Here is a 13947-nt window from a genome sequence, read left to right on the forward strand (position 1 = left end):
GAAATGTATTGCTTTTCAAACAAGTGTATTGCTTGATTTAAATGTTAAAAACTTGAAAATAAAACAATAAAAAAAAAAAAAAAATACTCATACCCACTGAACCAGATCTACCCACAGCTCTGAGTAAACTGATTGCCAACCTAACCACAACTCAGGAATGTGAAAACAACAAACTCTGCCTAAACCCAAGCAAAACAGAGATTCTTTGGGTAACTAACACAAATGGACACATATCTGACTTCAAAATACCTTTTTGGAATTATGAACTCCCCCCTAAAATTACAGGTCATGACTCTTAGGGTACTGCTAGATTCATCACTCAATCTGATCCTACAAATTCAAACCATCTTTAAAAATTGTCTCCATCACCTACAAAATCCCCTTACATATATTGAAAAGAAGAGTGACCACAGTGGTCCATGTTAACATCATGACTAGACTATTGTAATGCCCTGTACACTGGGTCAAATCAAAACGAGTTAGCATCAGCTCCAACTAATTCAGAATGCAGCAGTACGACTGATAGGCTACAAGCAATGTCAAAAACTACACTGGATACCAGTACCTTACAGGGCTAAATTTAACAAATTTGTGTTTGATTTTCAAGGCTGTCAGACAAAATGAGCCAGAATACTTAAAAAATGTTAGCCCTTTACACTCCTTTGAGATCTCTAAGATCCTCTCAAGGATCATCACCACCTGTCCCCTCATCAAAAGAAACTGTACGATGAGATACCTGCCAGCGAGCCTTAGGAGTAGCCCCTATGCTCTGGAATTTACTCCCAGAGGGGCTATGTATAACTGGAGACTACCTCTACTTCAGGAAGCAGGTGAAAGCCTGGCTCTTCTCCCAAGCCTTTAATATATTGGGTGACTGACTATAAATCATTCTGCACCTGGACTAGTTTGTAACACACTGTAACTTAGATCAGTTCCTTATATCTTGTTTAACTGTACAAAGAACTTGCCATGAGTTTAGCCACCCATTAATTTATCCCAACTGACTCTGGAGCATGCATCTTGTCCCTATATATATCTGCACTTGGCCCTTCAGCTACATGATAAGCTGTACTGTAGAAAAACATTAGTATCATAGCTAAGTTATTTGAATGTTCTAATGCATGCTTATTAGATATTTCATTAGTATTATGCTGACATATAATTTGTTATTTGAATTTCAGTGCTGTTAAATATGTTTATTTTTTATCCTGTTTCATGGTAGTTCTATTATTAGGTTTCAATATGCTGTTTTCAAGTTTACCTCATTTATTGTATTTATGTTTGTACTTGGTCATTTTATGATGTTATGCTGTTAACAAAATTGTAAATGTTAAAAACTGTACCTGCTGTATACCACCCTTGGGTCAATCTCTTCATAAAGGCGGTTAATAAACCCTGATAAACACATTCTACAGTTCTCTGTGGCTGCTCCAACACTAAGGAATAAGCTATCATTAGCTACTCAGACGGCGTTGATAGGAAGCAACAAGAAATGATTAAAAATGCTCTTGTTTTTAAAACAATCTTTTATGTTAAAATTAATGAATAGTGATAATGTAATCAATTTTTATTAAGGTTTTATTAGATGGTGACATTGATGGTTTGACTTGTAAGTTTTATGGGCGGGTAGCGATGTAAACTGAATGTTTTAAAATCAGTCCTGCATTAAAAGAAATGGGTTTTAAATTTAAAAAGTAAATAAATAAAAATCTCATTCTTTGGGATAGCCCACCCCTGGCATCTCTAGAAAATGAGATGTCTTTTCCAGAAGTCTTACCTGCTATAAAAGATTAACTAGATTATAAATGCCAGAGAAACAGCCATTGCCATATCAGGAATGTTGATCCTCCCTTCCTAGACCACATTAATACAATGACAAGATGCTTAAGAATGCCAAATCCTTTCCTCGGGGCATGAATGAAATAAATTACCCTGGTAATTAACCAGATAATATGCAACTCAATTAAATCTGGGCACATCTGTGCATTCTTTCCCATGTCAAGAGAGTCATACATGGGAGAGATATCCACAGCTAATTTTGGTATTAGAATCAAGAATGAGCTTCTAACCCTCACGTGACAGTCACAAGACACTAACTTCCTGTAAGGGAGACTCAGCAGTAAGCATGCACTTTGGCTGTAGTACAATACTAAGATTTATGGAATACTAGTAAAAAAGGTCCGTTTCTGACACAAATGAAACGGGCGCTAGCAAGGTTTTCCTCAGAGTGTGTATGTTTGAGAGAGTGTATGTGAGATTGACTGTGTGTGAGAGAGAGAGTGAATGTGCGAGAGAGTGAATGTGCGTGTGTGTCTGTGAGAGAGAGTGTGTGCGTGAGAATGAGAGTGTGTGCAAGTGCGTATGTGAGACAGAGTGTGAGAGAGAGTGTTTCACACAGATACAGTGTGTGCGAGACACAGACTCTCTGTGAGACTGAGTGTATGAAACCAAGAGAGTGTGTGACTGAGTGACACATAGAGAGTGAATGTGATACAGTGTGAGAGTGTGTGAGAGACAGTGTGAAAGAGAGAGAGAGAGAGAGAGAGAGAGAGATACCTCCCCCCTCTCTGGTGTCAGGCCCCCCCCCTCTCTGGTGTCTGAGCGTTACTGTGCAGGACGCTGAGCTCTGGCTGTGCTTCAAGGAACTGACCAATCCTATTTAATAAAATGCACCTCCAACATTCTGAAGCCGAGAAACCTCGTGTGGTTGGTCACTTCTGCTTGTGACGAACCCAGAAGTACGTGATGTCAATTCAGGAGATGGATACAGAGAGCAGGAATGCCTCAGCCATGCAGTCAGCTTCAGAATGTTGGAGGTGTGTTTTATTATATAGGATTTGTCAGTAAACAATGTAATTTTCAGGTTGCAATAACAGTTTATACAGTAAGAGAGATGCAGAACTCTTCATACTAAGATTAGTTTATGTATATATTACAGAACACACACGCAAAAGAGACTATTATCCACAGAAACCAATAGTCACCACCAGAGCACGAACGGATAAGAAAGGGCACACAATCTTATTCAAAAGCTTTAATGACATCAATTAAAAAATATATACAACCTGACACAGCCATGTGTTGGTATAAACCTGAACCAGTGGTGCATAAAATACATAGGGATCTGTTTACGAAGCAGCACTAGCAGCTGTCCATGCACTAGTGCCAACACTGCCCATTTAAAGTCCCTCATAAGTAGAGAGGTGTGATAGCCGTGTTAGTCCACTTTTAGAGGTAATCAATAGAAATCAAACAAAATAAAACATGGAAAAGAAAATAAGAGGATACCTTTTTTATTGGACATAGCGAATGCTACATACCTGTACAAGGTATTCTCCGAGGACAGCAGGCTGATTGTTCTCACTGATGGGTGACGTCCACGGCAGCCCCTTCAATCGGAACACTTTCTAGCAAAGTCCTTTGCTAGTCCTCGCGCGCCGATGCGCACCGCGCATGCGCGGCCGTCTTCCCGCCCGAACCGGCTCGTGCCGGCCAGTCTCATATGTAGCAAGACAAAGAGAAGGGAAGACACAACTCCAAAGGGGAGGCGGGCGGGTTTGTGAGAACAATCAGCCTGCTGCCCTCGGAGAATACCTTCTACAGGTATGTAGCATTCGCTTTCTCTGAGGACAAGCAGGCTGCTTGTTCTCACTGATGGGGTATCCCTAGCCCCCAGGCTCACTCAAAACAACAACCATGGTCAATTGGGCCTCGCAACGGCGAGGACATAACTGAGATTGACCTAAAAAATTTACCAACTAACTGAGAGTGCAGCCTGGAACAGAACAAATATGGGCCAAGGGGGGTGGAGTTGGATTCTAAACCCCGAACAGATTCTGAAGCACTGACTGCCCGAACCGACTGTCGCGTCGGGTATCCTGCTGCAGGCAGTAATGAGATGTGAATGTGTGGACAGAAGACCACGTCGCAGCTTTGCAAATCTCTTCAATAGTGGCCGACTTCAAGTGGTCTACCGACGCTGCCATGGCTCTAACATTATGAGCCGTGACATGACCCTCAAGAGCCAGCCCAGCCTGGGCTTAAGTGAAGGAAATGCAATCTGCTAGCCAATTGGATATGGTGCGTTTTCCCACAGCCACTCCCCTCCTGTTGGGATCAAAAGAAAAACAATTGGGCGGACTGTCTGTTGGGCTGTGTCCGCTCCAGATAGAAGGCCAATGCTCTCTTGCAGTCCAATGTGTGCAGCTGACGTTCAGCAGGGCAGGAATGAGGACGGGGAAAGAATGTTGGCAAGACAATTGACTGGTTCAGATGGAACTCCGACACAACCTTTGGCAAGAACTTAGGGTGAGTGCGGAGGACTACTCTGTTATGATGAAATTTGGTGTAAGGGGCCTGGGCTACCAGGGCCTGAAGCTCACTGACTCTACGAGCTGAAGTAACTGCCACCAAGAAAATGACCTTCCAGGTCAAGTACTTCAGATGGCAGGAATCTAATGGCTCAAAAGGAGGTTTCATCAGCTGGGTGAGAATGACATTGAGATCCCATGACACTGTAGGAGGCTTGACAGGGGGCTTTGACAAAAGCAAACCTCTCATGAAGCGAACAACTAAAGGCTGTCCTGAGATCGGCTTACCTTCCACACGGTAATGGTATGCACTGATTGCACTAAGGTGAACCCTTACAGAGTTGGTCTTGAGACCGGACTCAGACAAGTGCAGAAGGTAATCAAGCAGGGTCTGTGTAGGACAAGAGCGAGGATCTAGGGCCTTGCTGTCACACCAGACGGCAAACCTCCTCCATAGAAAGAAGTAACTCCTCTTAGTGGAATCTTTCCTGGAAGCAAGCAAGATGCGGGAGACACCCTCTGACAGACCCAAAGAGGCAAAGTCTACGCTCTCAACATCCAGGCCGTGAGAGCCAGGGACCGGAGGTTAGGATGCAGAAGCGCCCCTTCGTCTTGCGTGATGAGGGTCGGAAAACACTCCAATCTCCACGGTTCTTCGGAGGACAACTCCATAAGAAGAGGGAACCAGATCTGACGCGGCCAAAAAGGAGCAATCAGAATCATGGTGCCTCGATCTTGCTTGAGTTTCAACAAAGTCTTCCCCCTCCAGAGGTATGGGAGGATAAGCATACAGCAGACCCTCCCCCCAGTCCAGGAGGAAGGCATCCGATGCCAGTCTGCCGTGGGCCTGAAGCCTGGAACAGAACTGAGGGACTTTGTGGTTGGCTCAAGATGCGAAGAGATCTACCAAGGGGGTGCCCCACACCTGGAAGATCTGACGCACTACACGGGAATTGAGCGACCACTCGTGAGGTTGCATAATCCTGCTCAACCTGTCGGCCAGACTGTTGTTTACGCCTGCCAGATATGTGGCTTGGAGCACCATGCCGTGACGGCGATCCCAGAGCCACATGCTAACGGCTTCCTGACACAGGGGGCGAGATCCGGTGCCCCCCTGCTTGTTGAAGTAATACATTGCAACCTGGTTGTCTGTCTGAATTTGGATAATTTGGTGGGACAGCCGATCTCTGAAAGCCTTCAGAGCGTTCCAGATCGCTTGTAACTCCAGACGATTGATCTGCAGATCGCGTTCCTGGAGGGACCAGCTTCCTTGGGTGTGAAGCCCATCGACATGAGCTCCCCATCCCAGGAGAGACGCATCCGTGGTCAGCACTTTTTGTGGCTGAGGAATTTGGAAAGGACGTCCCAGAGTCAAATTGGACCAAATCGTCCACAAATACAGGGATTTGAGAAAACTCGTGGACAGGTGGATCACGTCTTCTAGATCCCCAGCAGCCTGAAACCACTGGGAAGCTAGGGTCCATTGAGCAGATCGCATGTGAAGGCGGGCCATGGGAGTCACATGAACTGTGGAGGCCATGTGGCCCAGCAATCTCAACATCTGCCGAGCTGTGATCTGCTGAGACGCTCGCACCTGCGAGACGAGGGACAACAAGTTGTTGGTTCTCGTCTCTGGGAGATAGGCGCGAGCCGTCCGAGAATCCAGCAGAGCTCCTATGAATTCGAGGTTCTGCACTGGGAGAAGATGGGACTTCGGGTAATTTATCACAAACCCCAGTAGCTCCAGCAGGCGAATAGTCATCTGCATGGACTGCAGGGCTCCTGCCTCGGATGTGTTCTTCACCAGCCAATCGTCGAGATATGGGAACACGTGTACCCCCAGTCTGCGAAGTGCCGCTGCTACTACAGCCAAGCACTTGGTGAACAATCTGGGCGCAGAGGCGAGCCCAAAGGGTAGCACACAGTACTGGAAGTGACGTGTGCCCAGCTGAAATCGCAGATACTGTCTGTGAGCTGGCAGTATCGGGATGTGTGTGTAGGCATCCTTCAAGTCCAGAGAGCATAGCCAATCGTTTTCCTGAATCATGGGGAGAAGGGTGCCCAGGGAAAGCATCCTGAACTTTTCTTTGACCAGATATTTGTTCAGGGCCCTTAGGTCTAGGATGGGACGCATCCCCCCTGTTTTCTTTTCCACAAGGAAGTACCTGGAATAGAATCCCAGCCCTTCTTGCCCGGATGGCACGGGCTCGACCGCATTGGCGCTGAGAAGGGCGGAGAGTTCCTCTGCAAGTACCTGCTTGTGCTGGAAGCTGTAAGACTGAGCTCCCGGTGGACAATTTGGAGGTTTTGAGGCCAAATTGAGGGTGTATCCTTGCCGGACTATTTGGAGAACCCACTGATCGGAGGTTATGAAAGGCGACCTTTGGTGAAAAGCTTTCAACCTCCCTCCGACTGGCAGGTCGCCCGGCACTGACACTTGGATGTCGGCTATGCTCGGCTGGAGCCAGTCAAAAGCTCGTCCCTTGCTTTTGCTGGGGAGCCGAGGGGCCCTGCTGAGGCGCACGCTGCTGACGAGAGCGAGCGCGCTGGGGCTTAGCCTGGGCCGCAGGCTGTCGAGAAGGAGGATTGTACCTACGCTTGCCAGAAGAGTAGGGAAAAGTCTTCCTTCCCCAAAAAAATCTTCTACCTGTAGAGGTAGAGGATGAAGGCTGCCGGCGGGAGAACTTGTCGAATGCGATGTCCCGCTGGTGGAGCTGCTCTACCACCTGTTTGACTTTTTCTCCAAAAATATTATCCGCACGGCAAGGCGAGTCCGCAATCCGCTGCTGGATTCTATTCTCCAGGTCGGAGGCATGCAGCCATGAGAGTCTGCGCATCACCACACCTTGAGCAGCGGCCCTGGACGCAACATCAAAGGTGTCATACACCCCTCTGGCCAGGAATTTCCTGCACGCCTTCAGCTGCCTGACCACCTCCTGAAAAGGCTTGGCTTGCTCAGGGGGGAGCTTATCCAACAAGCCCGCCAACTGCCGCACATTGTTCCACATGTGTATGCTCGTGTAGAGCTGGTAAGACTGAATTTTGGCCACGAGCATAGAAGAATGGTAGGCCTTCCTCCCAAAGGAGTCCAAGGTTCTAGAGTCCTTGCCCGGGGGCGCCGAAGCATGCTCCCTAGAACTCTTGGCCTTCTTTAGGGTCAAATCCACAACTCCAGAGTCGTGAGGCAACTAAGTGCGCATCAGCTCCGGGTCCCCATGGATTCAGTACTGGGACTCAATCTTCTTGGGGATGTGGGGATTACTTAATGGCTTGGTCCAGTTCGCCAGCAATGTCTTTTTGAGGACATGATGCATGGGTACTGTGGACGCTTCCTTAGGTGGAGAAGGATAGTCCAGGAGCTCAAACATTTCAGCCCTGGGCTCGTCCTCCACAACCACCGGGAAGGGGATGGCCGTAGACATTTCCCGGACAAAGGAAGCGAAAGACAGACTCTCGGGAGGAGAAAGCTGTCTTTCAGGAGAGGGAGTGGGATCAGAAGGGAGACCCTCAGACTCCTCGTCAGAGAAATATCTGATGTCTTCTTCTTCTTCCCACGAGGCCTCACCATCGGTGTCAGACACAAGTTCACGAACCTGTGTCTGCAACCGTGCCCGGCTCGACTCCGTGGAACCACGGCCACGGTGGGAGTGTCGAGAGGTAGACTCCCTCGCCCGCACCGGCGAAGCTCCCTCCGCCGACGTAGTCGGGAAGCCTTCCTGGGAGGCTACCACAGTCGGTACCGCACGCGGCACCGACGCCGGAGACCTCACCCCGGGCAATGGGCCAGCCGGCGCCTCGCTCGACGGTACCGGTGGCGCAAGCACCCCCAGTACCGGAGGGGTAGGGCGCAACAGCTCTCCCAGGATCTCTGGGAGAACGGCCCGGAGACTCTCGTTCAGAGCGGCTGTAGAAAAAGGCATGGAAGCCGATGCAGGCGTCGATGTCAGAGTCTGTTCCGGGTGTGGAGGCTGTTCCGGGCTGTCCAAAGGGGAGCGCATCGACACCTCTTGAACAGAGGGCGAGCGGTCCTCTCGGTGCCGATGCCTACTGGGTGCCGACTCCCTCGGCGACCCAGAGCTCTCGGTGCTGATACGGGAAGGGGACCGGTGACGATGCTTCTTCGACTTCTTGGGATGAAGCATGTCACCGGAGCTTCCCGGCACCGACGAGGAGGACGTAGAATCTAGCCGTCGCTTCCTCGGGGCCGAGACCGAAGGAGGTCGGTCTCAGGGAGCCTGTACCGCAGGAGCCCTCGGAATGGGGGGAGACCCACCCGAAGGCTCACCGCCACCAGCAGGGGAATGGACAGCCCTCACCTGCACTCCAGACGAAGCACCACCGTCCGACATCAGCAGCCGAGGAGGTCTCGATACCGACGCCGACGCAGCCTTCCGATGTCGCCCCGATGCAGAGGGCCGATGCCTCGATGCACTCGATGCAATCGGGGGCGAAGATGAAGGTCCAGGCGCCGACGACGTCGAAGCAGTCGATACTCCCGGTGCCGATGCCGACGAAGAGCCCGAGAACAAAACGTTCCACTGGGCTAACCTCGCTACCTGAGTCCGCTTTTGTAAAAGGGAACACAGACTACAGGCCTGAGGGCGGTGCCCAGCCCCCAGACACTGAAGACACGACGCGTGCCTGTCAGTGAGCGAGATTACCCGGGCGCACTGGGTGCACTTCTTGAAGCCGCTGGAAGACTTCTATGTCATGGGCGGAAAAATCGCACCGGCGAGATCAAAACTCGAAATGGCGAAAATGGCACCGCAAAAATAGGGGGAAGAAAAACTTCGACCGAGGCCTAAATAGGGCCTACCCCGACGACGAAAGAAAACTTACCGGGGCAAAAACTGGAAGTACGGGAAGGGAGAAAACCATAAAGGTCTCCTTTCGACACCTCTTTTTTTTTTTTAAACGAAGTCGATAAAACGACGCGCGATGTCAACTTTGGGGCGCGAACGGCGAAACACGACCGTACCGAGCGCGGACAAAAGAAGACTGGCCGGCACGAGCCGGTTCGGGCGGGAAGACGGCCGCGCATGCGCGGTGCGCATCGGCGCGCGAGGACTAGCAAAGGACTTTGCTAGAAAGTGTTCCGATTGGAGGGGCTGCCGTGGACGTCACCCATCAGTGAGAACAAGCAGCCTGCTTGTCCTCAGAGAAAACTTAATACGTTTCTTGATTAGCTTTCGAAGGTTGCTCTTCTTCGTCAGATCGGAAATAAGCAAATGTGGAAGATGACAGAATATATAAGTGAAACATCCAAGCATTTCATTGACAGTTATTAAAGTCCCTCATGAAAGACTCCCAAGGAAATTAAAGAGTCATGGGTCAGAAAACAATGGGCCTGATACACAGACTGCAGGGGGTAGCCACGTTGTCTCCCGTGATTGGCGCTGAGCCCGGATACCGAATGCCAGGCCGTTTCCGGTGACCAGCACTGAATATGCAGATGTATTTTGGCTGGTTTAAATTTAATCAGCCAAGCCGATATTCAGTGCTGGCCAATTAAGTTTAAACTGGCCAAAGATATACCTGCTATTCTGGCAGTCAAAGTTAGCTGATGCGCTAAATATTGGTGGATAGCCAGTTATAAAGTGCAACATAACTGGAAATCCACTAAGCGCTAACTGGCATTATTTAGCAGGAGATAACCAGTTAAGTGATTTTAAATAATCGGGCAGAATGTCTTATAGTGGTTTGGGAACTGATTAATAGAGAGTAGGACGAAACAGTCAATTTACTCGGTGCAGAAGAAAGATGAATAGTGGAGTGCCCCAGGGATCTGTACTGGGACTATATATATTTGTAAATGATCTAGAAACAAGTGAGGTGATCAAATTTTCAGGAAATATATTATTCAAAGTTATTATATTACAGGTGGATTGTGAGATATAGCAAGATACCTTGCAAGTTGAGAGACTGGGCATCCAGATGTCAACATTACATTTCTTTTGTCAAGTGTAAAGTGATGCACATGGGAAAGAATTACCTAAACTATACCTACATAAGCTACATTAAAAATCACCACACAGTAAGAGAATCCAGGTGTCATCACAAAACATAAGGCAAAATCCACTGCTAATGGTGCAGTGGCAGCCATTACATTCTGTTTGGATTTAGGAATTATTAGGAAAGGAATGGAGAATAATCACAGAGCTCTGCTTGATGAAGGGCCAATGTATTTGAAATCACTGTTACAGTTTTACGTGATTGGAAGGAATCTTAGGCCATCGACAGGTTCTTCTGGCAGTGTTATTTGACAGCTGAGCCTCAGAAATAGTGGGAAGGACTAAAGGAAAGAAAGTTATCAGGCAAGACCTAACTTCTCCTTTCATTATGTAGCTTCCTACTATTCCAGAACCTGTCAGATGTTCAAAAGCAATCCCTAGAGCAGATGGGATCCTGGCTCCACCACCCTGAGGGCTGAAGCCCCAAAACTGACTTCCAAGTACACCACAACATCCATCCTGTAGTGCCTGGCAAAAGTGTGCAGCATCAACCAAGTTGCTGCCTTGAAAAAAATATGCCAGAGACAGTAAGGTAGTCTCCACCCCAAGATGTCGCTGTACACCTCATAGAATAAGCGTGCAAAGCCTAAGGAGCCCGCTTCCCTGCGAGCAAATAAGCTGACATGATAGCGTTCAGTCATCTAGCAACTGTGGGCTTGGAAGCCATGTCTCTGTTTACCAAAAAGCACAGGCAGGCTGTCCAATTTGCAAACTCTTTTTTGACTTCCAGCTATCTAATGAGAACTTGACATACATTGAGAAGCTTCAAGGAAGAATACTGAGCCTCTTCATCCTCTCTGGGAAATGACAAAAGCTGTACAGTGATTGAGATGAAATGCTGGTACTACTTTCGGACAAAAGGAAGGAACCGTGCGCATGGAGACCCTCGCCTCCAAAACACAAAGAAAGGGATCCCGACAAGAGAAGCTGAAGCTCTGAAACCCTATGTGCAGACACAACAGTCACCAAGAACACTGTCTTTAGAATAAGTAGATCTTTCAAGACTACATTATTTAACAAAAATTGTACCAGTTTAATTTAACCACCAACTGCAGAGTTCTCTTTATTATATAGCCAGGAATATAAGTTACATCATTCGGGGTGAGGGGGGGGGGGGACTACCTGGCTGGTGTTCTAAGTAAGGGGACGATCCCTCCCTCCCTCAAAGTTCTGAGGAGGCTTTCCATTTTGTTTATTGGGGGGGGGGGGGGGGGGAGGGGAAGGCACATGGTTGAAGGTTACCTAGGATGTCAGATTCTTCTAGGACCAGCCCAAGGGTATGAAAACTATTCAACTTGTCCGGGAACCCAAAATCATTCAAAGGGAACAAGGGTGTTCTAGGAAAGTGTGAAATAAAGGATCAGAAACCCTTTTAAAAGTGTATCCTAGGAAAACTGCAATGATTCTCACATTTGCAGAGTTTTGCACTGAAGTTCATTTTCTCAACAAAGACTAAATTCTAAAACACCAAAACTGTGTACAGTGTCTCCTTGGATTGCTTATTTATATACCTTGAGCCCTAAAGGGCAGATCTCTTCTTCATATTGGGTAATCCACAACAGGGTTTGAAGTTGATAGGACTTAGGTCTAGTATCAAGTAAGGCCCTCTTTTTTTTTTTTTTTTACATATACAGTATGTGGGAAATTGCTACATTTTGAATTTAATAGACATGACTTTACAGTTTTCTTGCACTGAAGTACTGCTTCCAGACCCATTCTTCCTGTTTTTGCGGATCACATTTTATTTCTTCCCATCCCATAGTAGGTTTTTATGATATGGGCTAACAAGCATATTTTACCTTTAAGTCCTTTGAACTGTACCGTCCCCCGAGACAAGGAATTAACATATTTACATTTTAGAAAGACAGTGAAGACATGGCCTTTTTTACATCATTTTAAGGATGTGAGTTGTGTTGCTGGTACTACTTGGGTTAGTGGTTGGGGTGCCTGGAGGTTGAGTTTTATGGGTTATGAATTTTTCATTTTATATTTGTTGCAGAAAGTAGAATATCAAATGTAGATAAAAGTTACAGCATAGTGGATGCAACTGACTATCACTCTGAGTTCTGTTACTTAACTAGCAATTTTGACACAGGCTTACCAAGAGAAAAAAAATACATTATCTTTCCATCTACTTTAAAGAAGAAAAGGGCGATTGGGGAGGGAGATATTTATGGATAGTGAATGAGTTTCTGATCATGGAAATGGCAACAAGCTTAAATCTAGCACCAGTCCAAGGCCCTTGTGGCCCCACCCCCTCAAGACTTCCACAGGATTGGAAAAGAGAGAAAGGGAAATGGGACTTCATATACTGCCTTTCTGAGGTTTTTGCAACTACATTCAAAGCGGTTTACATACATTCAGGTACTTATTTTGTACCAGGGGCAACGGAGGGTTAAGTGACTTGCCCAGAGTCACAAGGAGCTGCAGTGGGAATCGAACTCAGCTCCCCAGGATCAAAGCACACTGACTAACCACTAGGCTACTGCTAGATATGATCCCTCTTCACAAAAATAACAGAGAAGAAGTGGGAAACTACAGGCCAGTAAGCCTCAATTTGGTGGTCAGAAAACTAACAGAGATATTGCTGAAGAAAAGGATAAAGAACATTAGAATCTAATGGGTTACAAGATCTGATAACACTGTTAATGAGCAGAGATGCTCTGTACTGAATGCTCTATTTTCCTGGGTGTTGGTAGTACCCTACCCCGGGTTTTCCACCTTAAGGAAAATGACAGGATTACACCTGGAGGTACTGTATCACCCCAGAAGCAGCTCAGCAGGGCGAAACACAGCCATGTTAGGCACCCTTTTACATGCATTTTACAATAAAGGTAGTCATTCATCTCTCACCACATCTGCTTCTGCATCTTCCATTCTACTGGAACTAGCAGACAGCTTGCCCACTTGTTGTCTAGGATCAAGTTGATGGTGAGGCCCCACTTGGAGTATTATATTCAGTTTTGGAAGCTGTACCTCACTAAGAACATAAAAAGGGTTTGAAGTGGTTCAGAGGAAGGCAAAAAAAAAAAAAAGCCAGTGTTTATACCAAGAGACGTACGAGAAGAGACTTGATGACAAGAATAATGCATACCCTAGAGGAAAGGAGGGTAAGGGAGATACGATACAGACATTTAAATACTTGAAAAGGTATTTTTCAGACACGGGAAGTGGTAGAACCAGGGGACATGAACTGAGATTGCAGGAGTACTTTTTCCACACAGAGAGTGATGGATGCCTGTGCTGTACATTGATCTTGATTTGTACTCGTCTAGACAGATGCAATAGAAACTGTTGAAAAGATATAGCCTTGTGATCTCACATTTTCACAGTGAGCACTCTTCTAACAAATTTACAGCAGGGCCAGAGCAGCAAGCCTGGTGGAATTTTTACAGGTCCTAGCAGTAAAAAACTAAAGGAACCACAATGGACAGTGCACAGAGGCAGACAAGGATACCAGGGATCAGGAAGAGAAAACCAAGACTGAAGCAGAGGAAGAAGCCTGTGCTACTACTTTCTTTTTGTCAGCATACCTCCAATATTAACATGCTGTGTGTTATGTTTGTTTTAACCCTTTATTATAAGCCACCTTGGTGTTACTCTTGATAATCCAGTTACAAGTTATG

General features: G+C 47.0%; 1 protein-coding gene across 1 annotated transcript in view; it reads right to left on the reverse strand.

Annotated features, from left to right (window-relative positions):
* Positions 1-13947, reverse strand: part of CAMSAP3 (calmodulin regulated spectrin associated protein family member 3) — a 272719-nt gene that overhangs the window by 197812 nt on the left and 60960 nt on the right. The gene's annotated exons all lie outside the window — the stretch shown is intronic.

This window comes from Microcaecilia unicolor, chromosome 3 (assembly GCF_901765095.1).
Source record: "Microcaecilia unicolor chromosome 3, aMicUni1.1, whole genome shotgun sequence".
In the NCBI taxonomy this organism is placed as follows: domain Eukaryota; kingdom Metazoa; phylum Chordata; class Amphibia; order Gymnophiona; family Siphonopidae; genus Microcaecilia; species Microcaecilia unicolor.